Source organism: Mytilus trossulus, chromosome 14 (genome assembly GCF_036588685.1).
Source record: "Mytilus trossulus isolate FHL-02 chromosome 14, PNRI_Mtr1.1.1.hap1, whole genome shotgun sequence".
In the NCBI taxonomy this organism is placed as follows: domain Eukaryota; kingdom Metazoa; phylum Mollusca; class Bivalvia; order Mytilida; family Mytilidae; genus Mytilus; species Mytilus trossulus.
Genome location: NC_086386.1, coordinates 5745805 through 5760573, shown reverse-complemented (window position 1 = coordinate 5760573; position 14769 = coordinate 5745805). Strand labels below are relative to the sequence as shown.

At 31.9% G+C, this 14769-nt stretch overlaps 1 protein-coding gene across 6 annotated transcripts in view; it reads left to right on the top strand.

The window, feature by feature from the left end:
• Positions 1-4294, top strand: part of LOC134695687 (protocadherin-9-like) — a 42069-nt gene extending 37775 nt beyond the window's left edge. For 5 of the 6 annotated variants that reach the window (XM_063557041.1, XM_063557037.1, XM_063557039.1 and 2 more), the window contains exon 6: positions 572-4294. The gene's annotated coding sequence lies outside the window, so the exon portion shown is untranslated. The remainder of the gene's footprint in view (positions 1-571) is intronic. The other variant, XM_063557042.1, reaches the window with a different exon arrangement.
• The last annotated feature ends 10475 nt before the right edge of the window (positions 4295-14769 follow it).

Genomic DNA, 14769 nt, shown 5'->3' with positions numbered 1-14769 from the left:
ATAGAATTATAGTTTTCCAACCACTCGCTCAACATTGGAAGGAAGTGACGACGCCCCTAAACGCACAAATGACGATGATAAAGGCGCGTATAATTGACGAGTTTTTTTCCAGTGACGGACGAACTCGAAAGTGGTCTATTCGTTTGGCTAAAAGTGTACATCATACTTTGCTTTGTTTAATTCGATCGAGTATGTCGTTCCGATAGCCTGTTCAAGGGGTTTCAGATATCTTTTGTAAAATTATTTTATAAACTGGTTACAGTCCCAAATGTGTGGTTTTCCAGAATAAGATGGAACTCACTATTTAATTAATGGAACGTGTTTCTATTGTCTATGATTAATTGAACAGACGTCCTTTTAATATTCAGCTCTATCTGGAATCTGCCGATTATATTTGAAATTAATATACAAGTTTTCCTACAGTGAGAGCTAGTAAGATTTAATGGTGAAATTTCAATGGTACTTTTCGACGTAGTGTTATATAACTCTTTATAATAAATCAAGTGTAACAAATAAAAATGTCACACAATGGTTTAAGAAGTACTGTTATTTATTCATCTTTCTTTTTCAGGTAGATATAAGTATCCAGTGCCAAATTGTCTCAAGTTATATCTCAGGAAATCCTCATAGAAGATATCGTGCCATATTATCATCATGCCATGCAGACAGGAACTACATGACGGAAATCCGAATGACATTATTCCGAACAGAAGTTGTGCCATAGTATACATTTGTATTGCTCCTTTCAGAAATCTACATTTTATGCATGGAACTGTTGTCAGAAGCTGCATCTGATGTAGTTGAATATTCATAGTAAAGAAAACTATGTAAAACATGTCAATTATAAAGAGTAGAGTTATATTGGAAAATACGACAAGGACTTAACACCCGCTTGCATTGACATAATTATAAACCTATGTTTCTGGTGAAACATACAATAAACTGAACCAAGTGCAATTAAATATTTATTTTTCAATTTTATAATTCCATAAAATTTGTCATCTGAAGTCTTTCATCTTTATTGGGTAGAACTATTGGGACTCACATTAGTTTGAATATTTGTTAAAAAAAACCATAAAAGTGCATCAAATGTGATAAAATATTCATCCTTTCCCTTACTTATCATATTATCTATTTGATCCTGAAAATCCTACAATGATAGAATTACAAGCAAATTTTACAGATGTAATACCTAACTTATTATTCATGATTCATGTGAAAATTGTAAATTTTTATTTGTTTGTCCTAATGTAATAAGTTTTTGATAACAATTAGAGAACATTTAAAACATATTCATGCTTTTTAAAGTATTATCAAATCATTCTCAGTTTAACAGAGCATGTATTAAATCTTAACATTTTTTGTTAGTTTATGGTTCATAAAGTTTTGATATTTTGTACAAGTAAACTGCATTGTCATGCACCTTTATAATTGTAAAATAATCTTTTAATGGATTGTTACTTAGACAACAATATTTGTTTAGACTAAAATAACCAAGTTTATGTGATACTAATATTACTAAGGTTGTATACAAGGTTACCGAGAACTTCTGTTTTTCGCGTAAAATTACTTCTCTGCTCTTTCTATTATTTACTTACTTATACTTTTTAAAATTGCAACATCAATCAAACTATACATTGATTAAAGAGAAAAAGGCAGACGGTGTTATTCTGTTCTTTTAAGGCATACTAAACGAAAGGGAGCCTTTCTTATGTATAAAAGAAGACAGCAACCCAAAGGCACAAAATAATCAAGACAAATCTGCCTAATGTATAAATGAAGTATTTGTCTTGTCTTGTATGGTCTCAAGACGAAAGCTACTTGTGCAAACACTTTAGATGTACATGTACATGCATTGCACCTTTACATTTGATAATGTCTGGAAAGTCTATACTAAAAGGGGTCATACTAAGAACAATTATATAATAACTGAAGATCATTCACCGAAAAACTAAATAATTGTGGCTAAAAAAGTATACTTGTTTATAACTTATTGGCAGAGGGACCTGTTTAATCATAAATACATACACAACACTTAAAATACAAATTAATCTTTTTCACAAGCCAAAGACTTGTGTTAACAAAAAATCTACATTTCTTCATGGTGCGAAAATGTATTAATTGAAAAGAAATGTTTTTTCTCCCATATGGTCGAAGTTACCTTTGATGTTTGTAGTTTCTATTATTAATGGTTGCCATGGCCAATTGGTTTCCAATAAGGTTACAGTCATTCCTTTCTGAATTATTGACAACATTGTGATTAGAATTATCCTAAATGCCTTTTTTTAATTATAGTTGTTGCTTCTGATACAATGCATTAAGTAGTTAAACTTAACTACATGGCGCCTAACCCACATTTCTTTGTTTTGATGTTATAATTATTAAAAAAAAAAAAAAAGAAGAAAATAATTAAATTAATGTTTAATGAAGCTAGATGAAATAACATTAAAATAACTTGATACATGTAGTAGATGACTTTGAGCAAATGACTTATTAAGCCTTTTAATATTTCAAACTCCCACTTCAAGTTTACAGATTTTAAAATTTCGCTGTTGTTATTAACACGAATAATAATTTGAAACAAAATCAAATTTATTTTAAACAGGGGCTGGTACCATTTTTATCATTTAAGTGCCATTGTGTAGTTCTGAATTATAAATAGGTTGCTTAAACTGTAATAAAGACCTTTTATCGAGACAATACATCAGGATCACCTATCGAGAATAGATGTTTGAAGTGACATACTGTAAAACCTTGTGTACTCACTAACATATGTTTGTAATGTCCAAGGTTTAAACCCACAAAAAAGAAGGGGAGGGGTAGTAACGCCTATCATCGTTAGTGGTGTTTGAACTCCATACTTAAATCAGTTATTTACAGAGATTTAAGAACCATAATGAGCAATTCTGTGTTAAAATGAACAAATAAATCAACGTTAACAAGGGTATGTGTCATGAATCACAATTAATAACATTTTGATAATTATATGCCAGTAGCTGAAAATATTTTCTCAAATGATTTTAATTCGAAAATAAAATGTCAACCATCAACCGTGCAAAATTAAAATATATTATCCGCTAAAAGTGTGAGATTTTTTTCTATATGTAGACGTTAACATGCATATTTGAATAATTGAAAGCTAAAAATGAAGATGTTTTTATTATATTTTGAATAGAAGATGTAATATGTATGCACACAGAATAACTTTTAAAGACTCCAGTTTGACATATAACATACATGAATGTGTTTCTATGATTTCCAGTATTAATTTCTGGTCTACATTATAATTTATTTGAAAGTATTAAATATTTAAGAAGATTTTAGTAAGGTTATATCCAATTTGTGTAAGACATGTTATTCTATCGCAGGGTTGGCTATCAAATACTGTATTTCTAATGTCATTCTTTGAAATTATTATCAATAAATTATCAAACAGACTATATTATACAAACAAACACTCATACATTTTAATGTCAATCAAAACCTATTAAAATGTGAAAAGCGAAGACACTGTTTTATTATTTTTATATCATTTCATACAAGCTCAAAAAATTACTTACTTACTTATAAGCTCAAAGCAGAAATCTGGACACTTTAAAGTGAGTCGGATTCAGTATCAATCAGGGGGTGGACATTTCACAATTTCTTATGAAGAAGAAGATGCTATTAATAAGGGGATATAGTTTATTATCTTGTTTGATTGATTTTCAATGTTCACCTGTTTTGCTTACTTTGATTCATTCTGTACAAAGTTGCATATTATTAATTTATTACAAAACATATCGATATCAGTTTGAGCTCTTTACGTACAATTGAAAACTCTGATCATTTTGTTCCGTTTCATACATATTAGCAATTGTTTCGTATAACACTTTCCTAATACAAGGGACCAAGTCATGTTTTTCATATCGTAAACTAATACATTATATCTGTTTCAATATCATTTTACTAGAAAATATTTCTAGATACATACCAGAAAAAAGCATTTGTAGAAATATTGTTAGAATCATAGAATAGCTCGCTAAGAAATTCTACAAAACTATGTTTGAGAATATCGATTTAAAAACCGTCCAGGTCTGCTTTAGTAAAACATATCATTGTATACATGTATCATTAAAACAACAGGATACATATTATATCACAAAGCTTCAATTTATGCATCAACAATTAAAATGTCTGGATGATATGAATGTAATTCGAGCAAAAGAGAGCATGAATTGTTATTTATATTAAAAGATGATTATGTAAATTAATATTAATTTGATTTTTACCAAAATAAATTGTTTTATTTTTTTATGATTTTTTTTATACTTGCTTGGTTTGTGTGAGACAACACAAAGTTGTACAATATCCCTCATCGGTATGGGCCTCGGTGGCCTAGTGGTCTAAGAAGGTCAACTTCTGTATCACTTGTTTGTCAACGGTGACGTTGTGTATTTGAGTCACGCACGTGGCAGGTTTGTGATTTCAATGATCTTCAATCTCGATTGACTATAGGTCAAATATTTGCCATAAATTCTCTATGCACTCTTGCCTCCTCCATCAATACAAAAACCGACCGCACCGAAGTAACAACAAGCTGAAAGTGGGGTTAAACAAAAACCTATCTACCAATCAATTCTTCGTCTGTTATACAAGTGTGAAACATTAGGGAAATGTTCCCTCCGAGACAATTCGTGGAGTGCAATACAAAATATCTATATGTAAATTGTGGAACATGGACAATGTCAAACGCTAATATTATAGAATAAGTGGCAGAACATGAATCAGAATACAAACAAAACAAGTCGACATAAAAACAAATATCCACTTGATCGATTTTAGAAAATCCCATAATTCGAACAAAATCACAAAATAAAAATGGCAGTACATGACCAATAACGGATGATGATCGATAATCCTTTCAATGTCGAAATTTAAACTGTTGGAAAAATTTTCGGAGTCTCATTATGCTCCAATAGGCTCCTAGTATACTGGTAATCGATTGGCAACATATACTTTATTAGTTTATATGGAAGCTATCAGGCAAATACTCTCCCAGCAGTATCGCAAATAAGTTGTTCTTAAGTTACAACAATCCATTAATGGTGCAAGTCCCATAACTCCGACAATGAAAATAGCATGGTGGTACGTTCTGATCACACAAACACACATCTACAATATAACTATGTAAATATATATATAAATAAAAATGAGATAATTACAGACCTTGATATTATGCTACCATATGTAGTTAAAAAAGTTCAATTACTCCTTCTTAAAAGTGTCAAATCAAAATAGCCTTGAAATATAAATGGCTAAACGTTCTGTAAGGAAACGTTACAAAAGAGAGTAACTGATCATAAAAATAATGAAAAGGTCGCTTTAGACACTTTATTTTCAGGGGAAAGTACAATAATGTTGTAATGCTTGCATTGAAGGTAGATATCGAATAACATCATTTGCAAAATGACAATTATAATAGATATAGGAAGATGTGATGTGAGTGCCAATGACACTGGGGTAAAGCTGATGACCGTAACTGCATTCACGGTCATCCCAAGATGTCGGACGAAAAATTAGGTCAGTATTTGTATTGTCTGTTAAGGTGTTTCTACATCATTTTCTTTACAAAGCATACATTGGTACGATGTAAATTTATAAAAGATTCACACGGAAGTCACAAATCTCTACCAAGGAACGTGTATAGAACGGGAAATTGGATTTGAAAAATTCGCTAAGATGACCGTAAATCATCTTTAAAATATTTTCAAGATGACCGTAACATATAATAAGGATGACCGTGATTGGTGAAATGATGACCGTAATTTCGAAAGGATGACCGTAACTTTCATAGTATAACCGTCATTTCTAAGAAATATCCGTATTTGTATTACCTTTTTTGTATCAAATAATTAATCGTGTTAATTAGTGTAAGACGTATTTATAAGACAACATTATCATAATGGTAGACACAAATAAGACGTGCGTCAAATACACGGTTCATCATATGTAGCATCCAACTACAAGCCAAAAGATTTTTTTTATTTCTGAGATTCCTATTAACTTTAAATAATAAATACAGCTTTATAAAAATGCCAAAGAGACAATGGATGTACAGCCAAATGGCCCATTTATATTATATCGTTTCAACTACAATACACTGGGATGGGCTCAATTACCGGATATTCATAATGTTAAAGGTTCATCTGAGGGAATTGAAAAATATGGCCGTTTCTACACACACATATCTATTAAGAGAACAGACAAACTGATGCAGCTAGGAACGTATTAAGGATTATGTACCCTTGTGTTGCTTCAATGCTAAACATATGGAAATTTTATAGAAATTCCACAGCCTTTATCCTTGTTCTATCATATTTGGCAATTTGATGACCGATAGATATAGGATTATTGCATGCAGTGCTAGCATTGATTTCCTTAAAACAAGTTTATTAATGTAGTTATTGGTTAGAACAAATAAAAATATGGACCAAATCAAGTACAGCTTTTTGGGTGCGCTCGACTTTAGTTACTCTGCACGAGGTATTTTGAAATTTACAGGTTGGTTAGACCTTTTTGTAAAAAAATAAACACTAGCACAGCATAGAAAAGCAAGTGAGTAATCTATGTTTCAAATTTTATAACAAAAATCTCTTTATTAAAGGCTGTGAATTTTCTATAAAAATCTTGGTTAATTTGCCACAAAGTATTCTTTTTCAATTAAATGCAATGCAACAGTAAATAATAATGCTTTGTATCAAGTATATGTTCAAAATGGACTGTATCTATTATTCATTATATCTGTAGTTTTGATTCAATTGATGTTTAAATAAAAATCGTACAAAAATGGCTTCAGAAGGGTAGTACATAAACCTTTAAGCATGGCAGGACCTTTAGATATGTAAAAGTTATGTAAAGTCTATGTTTGAGAGAAAAAAACTAACTTACCTGTTTTTTTAGTTGCATTTGTTTTTAAATATGCAGAAGATAGCAAAATAAACAGACATACGAGTTTCATTTGATAAGGTCCACTCAGTTACACAGTTAAAATCACCTAGTGTTTGCAGTCCCTATTGCGACAAACTCAACAAAAACAATGCATACAAATATGGATATTTCTTTCAATTGACGGTCATTCTTTTAAATCTAGTCATTCTTTATAAATTACGGTCATCCTTAACAATTTACGGTCATCTTTTAACCAATTACGGTCAGCCTTGTTATGAATCGCTAATCCTGTTACGGTCATCTTGATTACGATTTACGGTCATCCTAGCGAATTTTTCAAATCCAAATTCCCGTTTTATACACGTTCCTCGGTAGAGATTTGCGACTTCCGTGTGAATCTTTTATAAATTTACATCGTATCAAGGTATGCTTTGTAAAGAAAATGATGTAGAAACACCTTAACAGACAATAAAAATACTGACCTAATTTTTCAGCGGACATCTTGGGATGACCGTGAATGCAGTTACGGTCATCAGCTTTACCCCAGTGAATGAGACAACTCTCCATTCAAATAACAATTTAAAAAGTAAACCATTATAGGTTAAAGTACGGCCTTCAACACAGAGCCTTAGCTCACACCGAACAACAAGCTATAAAGGGCCCCAAAATACTAGTGTAAAACCATTCAAACGGGAAAACCAACGGTCTAAGTTCCAATTCACTGAGATAAACAATTATTGTTACCAACAACAAATAGAATGCACCACGCCGTACGTTCTTTACAAGATACTACAATGAACATGAGTCAGTTGTATGTGTTTTTGAACAAGAATATATAGTAGGATGAGTAAATTATTCATTAGTGGCCATGGACGAGGATGTATATATACATTATACGACATTTAACAATCACAATCCCTATAGTATAGTAAACTATAAAAAAAAAATCCTGGCATAAAAACATGTGAATCAATTGAAAGACAAAGCCAACAGCCGTATGCTAAACATGATAAACGAAAAATAAATATGGCATACAAAGGACAACAAAAGAAAAACAAAAATAACGTTTTTTATTAATTAACTGGAGCTTATTTGACTAAATACGAGTAAAACTGCCAAATCGATAATTTTGTCCTATAAGGCCAATACGGATTTTTCCGTATTGGCCCGGGTTTAGCAAGCCCAATATTAGCATATTCGATTAGCTCTAGACTAATCGGTTGAAATCCCGATAACTCTAGAGAACTACGGCTAGTATCGTCTGACAGGAGAAAATGACAACAAAACGATGGAGCAATAGCTCTATACAAAATATAGATGATGCGATGGATGCGTTAGTTGAAGACTATTTTCACTACGACGATTTATCTAATAGGGAGGCAGAGTACATCAAGAGAAATCTCGCGGATGTCAATGGGGAAGGAAATTTGATTCTGGAAGAAGTTGATTCAGCGAATTTCAACTTCCCAAATGAAATTCTGCAGGACATTGAAAATGCACTGAATCATGAGATTGACGAATCAGACAAAGAAAATAGCTCGAGTAGCAAGAGGTTTCGCTCTGTCACTGATGAAGACACTGACTCTTTTCTAGCTTTAAGTGTTAACAAGAACACAAAAACTAAAACAAAGAGTGACTTGAAAGTGATGCTGGATTTTTTCATATCTGTTGGAGAAATGCGTGATTCAGTGGAAATACCTGCCAAAGACTTGGACAGTCTGTTATCAAGATTTTTTCTTGGAGTCCTGAAGAAAAATGGTGACGAATATGAGCCTGACTCTTTATCCTCTATGTTCAACAGCTTGGATAGACATTGCATTTGAAGGACTCAAAAAGTAGTATAAGGTACGATTATTATCATGTAGATTATTTGATATCTGCGAGACATGTAACTCCCTTGTCTTGATATAGCATGATAGCCTTTGCATTATTCTGTCAAGCATTATGACTCGAATATTCAGTGCCAATATTTTAATTTTAGCCTTGTGTCATTTTTTTTGGTAAAAACTATATATATCATCTGGGTCAATGTGGTTTTGATGATCTTAAGCTTGTGTACAATGAATATTCCTTGGTTTCTCTTTGCTATAAGTATAAAACATGTACATACAAAAATTACATGTCAGATATTATGCATATCTTTTCTTTAATGTTTCAGTATTAAAAAGGATCCTGAGTTCAACCACACAAGACGGGTATTAGAAGCGAAGCGAAAGGCATTAAAGTCATTGGGCAAGGGCAGTAAGCCAAACAGAGCTGAACCTTTGACGACTGAGGAAATCCAAATCTTGAGGGAGAAAGGCGTTATTGGAACACGTAAGTTTAAAAAAAATGTTGTATTCCAGCGTGTCAGTCAGTAACTTTTAATTAAACATTTTTCTAACCTTGTGGCAAACAAATTATTTTATTTCCTTGTCGCCCTCTATCCATCCCTGATTATTAAATGGTTGTTCTAATAAAAAATGTTTAAAATACACATAAGGTCTTGAACAATGAGAGTGTCTCCAGAGGTCTTTTGCATTTTGATACATTATTTGTCCTTTAAATACTATTTTAAGTTGGATATTTACATTAAGATACATGTATTTTAGTTAAGTTCTTTTTTTTTCTTTTTCCAGAAAACCCTGATGCATTACTGAATGCTGTGTTTTTAAATAATGCAACATACTTTGGTCTACGAGGTCGACAAGACCATGTTAACATGACATGGGGAGATGTCAAGTTAAAAGCTACATCTGATGGAAAGGAGTATTTGGAATTTAATGGTGAGATTATGTTATGATTTCCATCATTTAAATAGTTGATATTTTAAATCTTTTAGAAATCACAGAATATATACTTCTGTGGATAATGGATGTATATGTACAACAGTCCTGACAAAAGTTGGTAATTTGTGCTTTTAAGGATATTAACCATTGTTTTATATTTATCAAAACAAATCTTATTTACTATGCAATACATGTTTTTTGTTATATAAAAGTGAAAGTTTTGTACAGACAGGAAGGATAATTCTTCTTTAAATATTGACATAAGCATACTTTTTTAGATCAATTTTCATTGATACATATTCAAATCACTACTATTGAAGTCCTGAATGTCAGATTTTCACACTATTTTCAATCTTCATATTGGCCCGGCTAGAGTTCATATTGGACTGGTTAATTAATAAAGGTATCATTGCGTAACAATTTTCATATTGGCTTAGTTATAGGTCCGAGGGCAGCCATATTGGCCTTCGGCTTCGCCTCAGGCCAATATGGTACCCTCGGACCTATAACTAAGCCAATATGAAAATTGTTACGCAATAATACCATAATATTTAGTGGATCCAAAGCGCTATACAAGATGTACCTTCACTAAGAACGATGCAATCCAAAGATTTGAAAGGTAAGTCTCAATAAATATTTGAATCTTGAGGGAGCTTTATGACCAAAATAGGGCATTAAAAGAAAGGCCGATATTAAGTTTAGTCTATCATTTTAAAATGTAGTGCAGTTCAAAATGTTGTTTATAGACGGACTCAAGATTTGAAAAAAAACCGGAACGACGTACTCCTCCATAACTATAATCCCCACTTTAAAAAAGTTGCAAAAGCTTTTGTCGAAATTGATTTGACTTTCATACAAGTGAGAGGTTAAGCTAGCTATAAAACCAGGTTCAATCCAACATTTCTACATCAGAAAATGCCTGTACCAAATCAGGATTGTGACAGTTGTTATTCATTCGTGTGATGTTTTTGAGCTCTTGATTTTGCAATTTGATCAGGAATTTTCTGTTTTGAATTTGAGTTCAGTAGTATTGTAATTTAAATTTTGCAACAGGCACATGAAGGGAGAGGACGTCATTAATGTTATCATATCTTGTGTCTTATCCCATTTGCTACTTTTGCATATACAAATATGTTAAAACTAAGGCACATTGAGGGTTTTTTATGTTACCTTTTGCAATGACAATAATCTCATTTATTTAACATAACACCTTGTACTCAGACTTCCATGCCGGTAAAACACAAATCTCGATCTTCTACTTAGGTATGTGTGAAATATAAGTCACGGGTCGTTAAATAAATAAAAAAAATAACATGCTAACATAAATAGATACGACAACTTGTAGATATCATGAGGTACAATCCTTCTTTTTGAATGATTTGGTAATGGTATGACTGTTCGTTCAAGAAACACATTTAGTGTTAGTACAACTATGTAAATTAAAAATGATATTTATACATTTAGTGTGTCCGAAGCATTATGCTTGAATTAAAACGCACACATACAAACGTTTGAAAGTCAAGGAAGTATATATGTATCTTCACGTGATGAGATAGAAGATTTAGTTTACGCTTTTCTTCAGCACCTTTTCGAAACAGCCTCATTTGCTAGACGCACGGAAATTTCAGTCCTTTATTTCTGTCGACCAGTCTATTGCCTATACTGCTAATGGTCACTCTCCTGAATATGAAGGTACATGTAATATTTTTCACTTCTTGTCTAGAAATGGAACAATCACAAAATCAATCGTATTTGTTATTCACAAAGGAGAGTAAATATCATTACGAAGTTTAATCCAGCATTGATCAACCCTGCTACTGATTTTGAACCATTGACAAATTAGAGTTGTCTTTCATAGTGCGTTAAATGAAATAGAAGATTAATTATTAAGTGTTGGTATATATAAATGTTTTTCCAGTACTTGCGCAATTAATTTTCTGAGTGTGTACTTTTTTTAATATACCTGTTGTTGGTTGACTAATAATGTTTTGTAAGGATGGTGTTCTCTGAAAACTTGCTAAATCTCGTTGCGTAAGTTTATTCTCTTCTTTTTATTATTTTGGTTGTTTTAAAGAGAATTCGGTGCTGATGGCACAGTATTGATAGTTTTTAAGAAGCTGCTGCCTGGGAGAGGATTGGAGGATCTCAATATTGACGACTTCAAGTCTAAACCTCCTGATTGCATTTGTGCTAGGTCCAAATACACATATAAATCGGCTGGCCACGTTATTACCGGTGACCTCAATATTGTCAATAACACTTACCTGCGAAATGTGTTATCGAAAGGTCCGAAATATTGTGAGCCTAAATCTATCAATTGGAAATACAATATCAAAATTTTGATGGATTCTGTCGAGGATTGTGCAGGACAATGGGCTAAGTGCGAGAACGAAGACGTAGATGTTCTTTTCGAAATTAAGAAAATGAATGGGTCTATCAATGTCCATGCTACGTCAATCTTCAAAGACCCAAATGCTGCAAAACACTTATCCTACATTCATGGCTAATAAATTGTTGTCCCCGCAGATAAAGCCCCAAACAACATAGTTGTTGTGCGTAAAACTCATTACATTAACGGCTTGATAAACGAATTAGGTATTGACAAATCACTTGGAAACTCTACATATACACTCACGACACTTAGCAAAGAGGAAATCCTGGATAATCATAGGTCTGTTCTATGTTCCTTTTGGAATTTCAACCAAAAATGAAAAAGTAGATCTCTCATTACTGTATAGGATACCCTATCTACACTAGCGTCCTTACAAATAACGGTATATTGCTGAGTCTTCCAAGTTCTCCATGAAACCTCTTTCTGAATCATTAACATCTATTTTATCAGCAATCAAAGCCGGGCTTCAGAGTTATTGTGAAACTGCCTATTCTAGAGGTGGTGTGAATCAGATGTGGATTCTAAAAAAATCCAAAGGTCTTTTAGTGTACAAACAATATAATAATTCTGAAAGCCTGTAATTCAGTGGTTGTCTTTGGTTTATGTGTTACATATTTGTTTTTCGTTCATTTGTTACATAAATAAGACCGTTAGTTTTCTCGTTTGTATTGTTTTACAATGTCTTATCGGGAACCTTTTATAGCTGACTATATGCGGTATGGGCTCATTGTTGGAGGCCGTACGGTGACCTATATTTGTTAATGTTTGTGTCATTTTGGTCTTTTGTGGATAGTTAGCACTCATACCACATCTTCTATTTTATAACTCTCTTTCATCTTGCAATAGTATTAAAATATTTGACATTTGTACACTTTACACAAATATTCCATATTCCAAACTAAAAGACAAATTGAAAGAATCGGTATTGCTTTGTTTCATAAAAAAAGAATGACTAACGTAGATACAACAATATTGTCTTAGGGAGATATAAATCACACTTTGTAAAGGATCACTCTGATTAAAACAATAATTCTCTGAATCTGACATTATCGAGATGCTTGATTTCCTGAATAACAACATATTTGTTACGTTCGGAGGACGTGTTTTTCTACATAATGTCGGTATAATAAGATAAGAAGTAAGCAATATCCTTTATATAAACTTTACTTTCCGCTATATAGATGATGTTCTCAAAAATAATTCAAAATTTGGTGACTATGTTGAACGCATCTATCCAATCGAATTAGAGATAAAGGATACAACAGCTACAGTTAAGTCGGCCTCATATCTTAACTTTCCTCTAGAAATTGACAATGAGGATTGGTTGAAAAAAAAACCTTTACGACAAAAGAGATGATTTCAGCTTTCCAATTGTCAAAGCACCTCGAAAGCATCAAAGTTTGAAGTACAGCTGTTATCCTTTCGTATTATGTGGGTAAAAAGATTTTTGTCAGAACATGAATTTAAATGGAAACATGTTTCCAAAGCATTCTTCTCCCTTTTTGATTTAGAGGATTTATTTACGAGCAGATGTGATTTTTTTTTTATATAGAAGTGTTATCTGCTTGGAAACATTTCAAGGGTATTTTCATCCCGTTAAATGCATTTCATGTTAGAAAAGAATCTATTTGTTCAATTCGTTTATCAAAGTTAACAGAACGAGTATTTTTTACAGTTCTTGGTACACGAAAGGCATAAGGTTCGTAGATGATAAAGGCGAATTTTTGTCTCATGACGCTATTAACAAAAAATATAATCTGAATGTTACTTTTGTAGACATTCTATGTATTAAACTTACTATACCACGTGACTGGAAAGATTTGTTATTACAACAACACATGTCACCTAAGAGCAACTCCTTTGGATTCGTTTTTGAGCAAGAGAATTAAAAAAATGCCTATTAGTAAATTATATGCTAAAGATGTATATTCACTTTTTATCGATCGGGTGAGTGTTTCTCCTATTTCACAACAAAGGTGGGAAGAAAGTTATAATATAGAAATTAGTGACGAAAAGTGGAAAAATATTTATTCACTAGCTTTTATATGTATTGTTGAAAGCAAACTACAAGCTTTTCAAAATAAAGTGTTACACAGAATAGTCTCACACAATTATCTCCTTGAAAAATATAAACTTTCTTTAACTAATGAATGTGCCAGTTGTAAAGAAATAGAAACTATACAGCATAAATCTTTTGAATGCATAGAAATAAAACAATTTTGGAGAGAATTTTCTAAAATGGTGGCATTTAGTTTTTGGAGTAAAACTATTTTTAAATAAAGACAGTGTCATTTTTGGTATATTGAATTCTGGTAACTTAGTGTTGAACTAATGTATTCTACATGCAAAATATTGCATTAATTATGTGAAGTACACACAATTAGACAGATTGTTTATATCTGTGCAAGCTTTTCTAAAAAAAATTAAAAGACGTCTGAAGATATTAGAATATTTATATCTTTCTAAAGACAAGCATGAGTCATTTGTCGACAGATTGGGGGTGGGGGGTGGGGTATGGAAGTTATTTAATTAAATTTATTCTCGATATGATTATGTATATTTAATGTATTCCAAAGTATCCTTTACTTGTATCATATACCGATTATTCACCTCATTTACTTGTAATTTTTTACTATGTCTTATTAAAAAAAATATCAATAGTATGACTATAGGTCAATC